Below are 8,708 nucleotides of genomic sequence, written 5' to 3' on the forward strand. Positions count from 1 at the left end.
ATGTGTAATGGTAGCAATTTATTTAATTTTTATGGACCTCATTTTGGTTTTTTTGGTACCAGGGGTTGAACTCGGGACCTTGCACTTGTGAGGCAGGCGCTGGAACCACTGAGCTAAATCCCCGGCCCATGGACCTCATTTTTTTTTTTCACAGTGATACAGATTGATTTTATTTGTGAAAGACATGACAACAAATGAAGTGAAATATAGTTATCTAAACTGCCCCCTTCATAGTTTTAATTATCCAGTTGAGGTATTTTTTGTGAGAGACCTGTATAGACACCAGGTGCTCGAGGGTCTCCACATTTTCCTGGAGAGCCAAAAGAAGTGATGTCTCGGAAATGACCCTTACACAGCAAAGGGGTTCCAGAATCTCCATTGCACTAGTCTTTTCCACCACGAGGGCTTCCAGCACAAATCATATTCAGTCCAATCAGAGGATTAAAATTATAGTGCTGTGGATAATTGCAGGTTTTTCTATCTGTGATGATGATGTTGACTTCTCTCAGAGTATCTGACTAGGTGATTTATTGGAAATCATTCCCCACCCAGCAGCTTGACACATAGTTTCTGGTTCTACATCAAACCCTTTTTTAGGTAGTTGAAAGGTAGCCACATTTTTGTTAATTGTTACCTTTTTGTCCAGCTGAAGAAGTTTAAGGTCATTTTCAAATGTGCTTGAGTCATAGCATGGATGAGTAAACTCTTTCTTAATTGATACTGTCTGTTTTTCTGGCTTATCCTTAGTTCTTGAGTGAGCCCCAAGAATGGCCTGGGACTTTTTGTTCAGGACACAGTGGGCTGCAGTCAACACCGTTTTCCTCAATCAAAGCACCAGCACAGATGTCTTTTTTATTAAGTTGAAGTAGAACCATGTAGGGTCTTGAATGTGGAACCACTTCATTTCCTCCAACAATTCTTACACAGCCATCTGGAGGTTAAAGTCCAACTTCATTTCCTTAGGCAGGGGAGGGAAAGGTCTGGACCTGGAAGGGATGAAACAAGTCTGAACAGGTGTATTAGCTCCTGGACCTCATTTGTAAAATGAAGCAAGTGCAGGGTTAAAGGTGATCACTTAAGGGCCCTCCCACAATAGTGGACGGCACTTGACACTTTTCATTCTTAGCTCATTTGAAAGCATTGGGCTGATGGCATTTGCTTTTATTTTTCCCGGTGCTGTGAGGACTGACAGAAGGCCAGAAATTCTTCTAGTCTGACTTTCTTTTCCCAGAGTGAGGTGACTAGGTTAGATGACAGTGAAGCAGAGAAGGGATAAAGATCTGGTGGGAAAAGGTATTTCTGTTGTGAGAGTTTTTCTTTAGCAATGCCCACTCTTTCTGTAGCCATTACCTGTGGAATCTCTTTCGGATCTATCTCCTTGGCCACTTTCCCATTTTAGGAGCCCCTCCTCTGTCACTGATTTTGTTTCTTGTCCTCTTAATTAATTTCCTTTCCTGCAATCTTGCTCCTCTCCACAAGAATTCCAAGATGATCTTTTAAAAATGCAGATCTGATCCTGTCACCATGCTTAAGAACAAAAGATGGCTCCTCAGCATGGAAACCAAGCCCTTTGCCACCTGGCTCTGGCCTGTGTGTCACCCCTGGCCTGTGGCCACTTTTCCCCACACTTCCTCTGCCCTGGCCACGTTGGGGGATCCATTTGTTCCCAAATGTGCCATGCATTTTTATGCTTCTGCATCTCTATGTGGAACTTCCTTTCCCTTTCCAACCAGCAAACTTCTAAATTCACTTTAAGGCTCAGCTCAAATGTTACTTCCTCAGGGAAGCCAATCTTGATTCCTCGGTGGAAGTAAATGATTTATCTCCTATACTCACAGTCTTTTGTGAATAGTCTGTTAAAGCACTTGCTGCACTCTCAGAAGACTTGTGAACCTTTCAAGGATAGGATCTGAGTCTTATTTATTGTTTAATCTCTAGTACTTGGCGCTCAGTAAGTGTGCAATAAATATTTGTTAAATGAATGTAAGAGTGAATGAATACACCAAAGGCTCTACAGTGGTATTTGGAGTACTGAGCCCTGATAGTTCTCAAACTTAACTATAGGTTAGAATCACCCAGTAAGCTTTATTTCCTGGTGCTGGGGATTGAACTCAGAGCCTCACACATGCTAAGCTCACACTTTACCACTGAGCTTCACCTCCAGGATAGTTTGTTAAATTTCAGGTTTCTACGTCTTACTGACTAACTCAGAATCTTTGAGTAGCCCCATTTTTTGTTGTTGTTTTGTTTTTGTTTTTGCCATGGTGGGGGTGGGGGGATGGAACCTAGGGTCTTGTGCATGCTAGGCAAGTGCATTTCTATACTCAATTTGTATCCTTAATGTGATATCTCCAAATGGTTCCTTTGTGTTTTGATAAGCTCTTTAATTGATTCTTAGGCAGACATATTGATTTTTAGGTGGCCTTTGAAACTATTTCCAAATCCATTATAGATGAGTTTCTAGTACATTCCAACAGAAATTTCACAAAGCATCCCAGGATGTTATTCCCTGTCTTCATGATCTGAACATGTTCTGAGGTCACTTTGTTATGTGGACAATTTTAGAATTATGCTAGGGGCTTAAAAGAAAAACACAGTCCTGGGCCTCTCCTTGTGGAGATGCCCTCTGCTTTAGGGAGGGTGGAAGGATCCAGGTGTGATCATGTTATTTTTAAACTCTGTGGGTGACTTTGGTAGGCCATGCTTTATCTAGGTGACTGCATTTATAGAAAGATGTTTCCCCTACATTTCAGGATTGGGGGCCAGAGACTTCTGTTCAGGCTTAATTTTGTTCAGTATCTCAGAGCCCAAATTCAGCCATCCTGTCTTCTGTTTAATTTACCTGGGAATGAGCTACAATGCCCAAGTTCTGTGGAAAGTGGCTATGAGAGACAAGGTGCCCCTGACTATCTTGATCAAATAGATACTGGAAATTACCGGGTAAGGCAAGATGTAGGTGGGAGTATAAGAATGTGTTACTCTGGGTTGCAAAAGTAGTTCAGCATTTTAAAAAATAAGTTAAAATTTTCCTATTTCATGTTTTTTCAAATTTATTTGCTTTAAATTGACACATAAACTTGTATGTATTTATCATGTACAACATAGTATTTGGAAGTACATATACCCTGTGGAATAGTTGATAGTCTCCTGTGTCCGTCTGGATTGTCCAGATCTGCATGGTTGAGCAAATCACTGAAAACCACGCTAGTGAGATGCTAGTTAGTGGGATGCTGACTGTGGACCGCCAGGCTGTTGAATAATATAGGATGCCAGTACCTCAAGCTAGTGGCAGTGTAGAGAACTACTGAGGGTACAAGCCAGCATGGTGAGTCATTGTCACTTAAATTAGTCTGTTCACTTTACAATGGAGACAATACCAGGTTACAGAAAGCATTTGAGAGAGATGCCATGCATCACACTCTACTGCTTACCTTCTGAGCTACAATTCATTTTAAATTTTAATATTTTATTGTAGAAAAGTTCAAGCACACAAAAGGAGAGAACAGTTTAATAAACTCTGTGTACCTATCACATAGCTTCATCATTAATATTTTGCCATTCATGTTCTGTGTGTGCCCCAACATTTTTTATAAGTGTTGTATTTACTTTTTATTGATTTAAAATAAAATTTTGTTTTCAACTAGATGCAAAGTGTACAAGTGTTTTGAAAATAAAACAGATTCTAAGATTATAATTGCCAAACTCTGTATGTGTTTATTTTCCACTTTTTATTTAGAACTATTTTCAGACTAACAGGGAAGTTGCAAGAATAGAGTGCATAGAATTCCCATATTCCTTTGAACAGTGTAAACATAAGAAATTAAAATTTGTGCCCTTTGGGCTGGGGATTTAGCTCAGTGGTTCCAATGCCTACCTCGCAAGCACAAAGTCCTGAGTTTGATCCCTGGTACCAAAAAAACAAAAACAAAAACAAAATTTGTGCCCTTTGCTCTTATTCTCTTATTCTGTATACATGTATGCACATGATGTGTACATATTCATGTATTTCCCAATATGTAGCCATCTATAACTAGCACATTCTACCTACTTAAAATATTTAGTTTTTCCTCATAGTCTGTATTCAATTTTTCCTGATTATCAAAAAAAATGTTGCTTACAGTATTTTTTCAAACTGTGATTCAAACATATTTACTTGGTTGTTGACCATAAGCCTGTATCTGTTTCTTTTCCTCTTCCCAACATTTTGTTGTGAAACACTTTAAAGCTGCAGAAAACGAGATACTTCGCTGTAGCTCTCATCACTCCCCCTGAGCTCTTGCTTTCTGTCCTTTCAGCCAACCTTGTATGCAGTCCTGTTGTGTTGTTAGCCTGCTTACTGCCAGCAGAATTTTAAAGGTCTGACAGCATGCTTTCATTTTATACTTTCAGTCCCTTTTTGTTCAAGTTGGCATTATTTTTGCTGAAGCAATTTCCTTGAAACTTTGTGGATCCCCTGTAGATTTGTCTGAGGTTCACTCTATTAGACAAAAGGCACATTGACAGATATTTTTGAGATAAGCCCTTTTCTGTCTTGGCCTCCTGCTGAGATGGTTGAGGACCACACTCTTAAGCTTCCGGAAACTCTCTAGTTGATGGAAAACATCTCTGAGCCCACTTTTTTATGGTACTGGGGATCGGAGGGGTCCTTATGCTTGTGGGGCAGGCGGCAGAACCACTGAGATAAATCCCTAGCCCTGAGCACACTTTTAATGGTTTGAAAAGGTCCTCCTCACCATTGAGTGATCCAATCTTTTGCTCCTTCTGAGCTTTCAGCAAAAGATTGTGTAACCATACTCGTGGCCTTTTCCTCCTAAAACTCACTTTCTTGGTACTGAATTTTTTATTTTCAGTGTCTGTTGCCATCTAGAGAGGCTAAGACATTTCAAAATCATCAAGTTATGTTCCCTTCTTATTTCATACACCTGCCCTTAATTTGTTTCTCTCTTCTTACTTTTCTTACAAGCAGCAAGAAGAAACCAACACCATTTTTAATATTTTGCTTGGAAATTATTGCTATATACCCAACATCACCCTTTCAAGTTTTGTTCAAATAAATTCACTAAGCTCTATGGCTTATTTAACACAGATCAGTCTTCCTTCAGTTTCTAGGAACATGTTCTTTGTTTCCTTCTGAGTCCTCAACAACAGATTAAAGTCCCGATTTCTACCTATATGTACGAAGTTAGGTTTTCTCTACCCTACTACTCAAAAGCCTTTCAGCCTCCATCCACTGCTCAGTTCCAAAGCCATTCCCACATTTCTGGGTATTTGCTACACCAGCATCCCATTTCCATATTAGCATCTTGTTGCTTTGTAATGAGTTACCACAAACTTGGCACATACTGTCTCAGAGTTTCTGTGAATCAAGAGTCCATCTACAGGAGTCTTGTGAGCATGGTTTAGCTTGATCCTCTGCTCAGAATCTCACAAAATTACATTCAAGGTTTAAACTTGGGCATGCTTTCTTATCTGGAGGCCCAGTTAGAGAAGAATCACTTCCAAACTTGGTCAGGCTTTTGGTATAGTTTACTGTGACATAGATCAGGAGGCCCAGATTAATTCCTGGTGTCAGCTCGAGTTCCTACAGGTTGCTGCTGTTTCCTGCTATGTGTCTTCTTCATAGAACAGGAGCCATGGTTGTTTACTTCGAGGCCAGAGGGAGAATGTCTCACTCAGTCCATTAATATGAAGTATCATATAATGTAATATGTTCATGGGAGTGATGGTCATCATTTTGCCATATTCTATGGCACAGGTCCGGCTGATACTTGTATAAAGGCATATACCATTGTGAATCATTAAGTTATATTTGTAACACTTATTTTTATTAATGTCCTTTTAGAAAATAAAACTTATTAAGGTTTTTTTTGTGACTTCATATATCGTCAGTTTTGTGAATGTCCCATTTGTACTTGGGAAAATTTATATTGATTGTTGCATTGAGTGAAATAAACCAGACACAAGCTTAAATACTGTGTGGTATCTCTCATTTGAATGAGGCAAAGTACAAACAAAGAAAATGATAAAGGATGGATAGAAAGGGGCAAGAGGACAGATCTCTTGCAATAAGAAAATTGTCCAAGGGAACAAGAGCAAGGAGTGAGGGGAAGGAAAAGGGAAAATAAAAAGAATAAAGATATACCAAGTACAGGAACCTAATAACCCTAAGTAATGTGAACACTGTATGCCATAACATGAGCTAAGACAAGTGATATCAACAAGTATGAAAAAAGGAGATAGGGGAACTGGAGGGGGAGGGAGAGGAAAGAGGAGGGGATTAAAAAAAGAAACAAGCTGTCCTACGTATATGTAACCACTTCCAAGATGATTGTAAACTGCGCAAACTGCAAACATGTATTAAAAAAAAAGAGTTCAACGTGCATCCTTAAGCTCGATTTTACTAATTATGTTGATCGGATCTTCTCTAGTATTTCTTTACTTTGTTCATGTGGCCTGAGAATAGTTTGTTAAAATCTCCTGTTATTAATGTATTTCTGCCTATTTCTCCTGGAATCTCTTAAAATTTCTCCTTTATAAATATGGTTATTATTTGATACAAAGATGTCACTAAGATATTTTTGTTGTAACCCATGGTTTATAAAATACTCTTCTTTTTTATGTTTTTGTCTTGATATTTCACTGTCTGATAATAGGACTATAATCACTGCTTTCTAGCATTTTTCATTTGTTTAACATATATTTTCCCACCCCTTGATTTTTAGTGTTTTTGAATAGTTTTGTTTTAAGTTGTTGTTTTGTGCCTTTTTATTGTTACTGTTGTTATAAAAACATGTATGAGGTTTATCCTCTTAACAAATTCTTCAGTGAACATACAGATCTATGTTGTACAGTAGATCTCTAGAATTTATCTTTCATAACTGAAACTTTATGCCTGTTAAGCTATAACTTCTCCCACCACCTGAAAACTACCACTCTTCTTTCTGCTGCTATGAGTGTGGTTATTTTAGATACTTTATGTAAGTAGAATCATGCAGTATTTGTCTGTCTGTGTCTTGCCTATTTCATTTAGCATAATGTCCACCAGTTTCATCTATGTTGTTACAAATGGCAAGATTTCTGTTTTTTGAAATACTACATAATCTCTCTCTATTTTATAATATAATATATACTATATATATAATATATATATGTATATTCTTGACACATTTGGGTTCTTTCCATATCTTGGCTGTTGTGACTAATAGTGAGATAAACATGGGAGTGAAGATACTTCTTTGAGATCCAGATTTCAGTATTTTAGATATATATACCTAGAAGTGGGGTTGCTGGATCATATAGTCGTCATATTTATAGTTTTTTTGAGGAAACTTCATACCGCTTTCCACAGCAGTTACATCATTTAATGTTTCCACCAACAATGTACAAGAGTTCCAATTTCCCCACATTGTTACCAACACTTATCTTTTAAAAAATAATAGCCATCCTAGTAGGTATGAAATGATAATTGCCTCATTGCGGTTTTAATTTTCATTTTCCTGATTATTAGTGAGGCTGAGAATCTTTCAGATACATTTTGACCATTTGTATGTCTTCTTTGGAAAAAAAATCTATTCTAGTCCTTTGCTGATTTATAAAGTGGGTAGTTTTCATGCTATTGATTTGTATGAGTTCCTTTCATATGGATATTAAGCCCTTATGACATATATGATTTGCATACATTTTCTTACATTCTGTAGATTGTGTTTTAACTCTGCTAATGGTTTCCAAGTTTTTTGACTTGATATAGTTTCATTTGTTTAATTTTATGTTTGTTGCTCAGGCTTTTCATTGCCAAGACCAACATCAAGAAGTTTCCCCCCTATATTTTATTCTAGAAGTTTTATAGTTTAAGGTCTTATGTTTAAATCTTTAATCTATTTTTAGTTGATTTTTGTATGTAGTGTGAGATAGGTGCTTAATTCCTTTCTTCTTTATGTGGTTATACAGTTTTTACAGTTTTCTTTATTGAATTGACTATTCTTTCTCTACTGTGGCATCTTTGCCAAAGATCAGTTGGCAACGTATGTATGGGCTCATTTTGGGCTCTTCATTCTATTCTATTGGTCGATATATCTATTCTTATATCAGTGTTAGGTTGTCTCTTGAGCATGCCGCATAAGAGTTTAGTTTTTCTTTGTGATCCAGTCTGAAGTGTTTTTCTTTTAACTTTTGGGTGTAGGCATTGATGTTTGTGTGCATTCCTAATCCCCTTAATTGTGCTGGTATTCCATCTACTGGAAAGTCTTGGCAAATCTGGCTCAAACTATTAGCTTTCTCTTTTCTTTGGAGGGTCACCCTTGGTTAATTGGAGCCAATTGGTTGGAAAATGTCTTGATTTTATGAGCCTTGCTTGCAACACCAGCCAGTGAATTATTAATGTAGCATATTACAACCATGAAACAGTTGTGTCTGTATGGGACAAACTCTGTGGTGTAATTAATGATCAAAACCCTGCTGTGGTATGGGCTGAAGCTCGACTCTATGAGCCCACATATTTGCTTATCTTCTGGACCTGCTTTATCCTGTTTTCCTTTCTTCTCACAAGCTTCTCTTGAGAGTACATCCTCATGAAGTCATTTTAATGAGAATTCCCTTTCCATGCTTTATTTTAATGGAAGCCAAACTAAAACACTGAATTCAGTCTATTTAATCTATTGGTATGACTGATATATTTGGTGTCAATTCTGTGGTATTATTTTCTATCATAT

At 37.6% G+C, this 8,708-nt stretch overlaps 1 pseudogene; it reads right to left on the minus strand.

Annotated features, from left to right (window-relative positions):
* Positions 1-214: 214 nt before the first annotated feature.
* LOC101710140 (granzyme A-like) lies at positions 215-7,406 on the minus strand (annotated as a pseudogene).
* Positions 7,407-8,708: the final 1,302 nt, after the last annotated feature.

The sequence above is a fragment of the Heterocephalus glaber genome, unplaced genomic scaffold, assembly GCF_053883595.1.
Source record: "Heterocephalus glaber isolate CG9 unplaced genomic scaffold, H.glaber_assembly_v1.0 deba00001457, whole genome shotgun sequence".
In the NCBI taxonomy this organism is placed as follows: Eukaryota; Metazoa; Chordata; class Mammalia; order Rodentia; family Bathyergidae; genus Heterocephalus; species Heterocephalus glaber.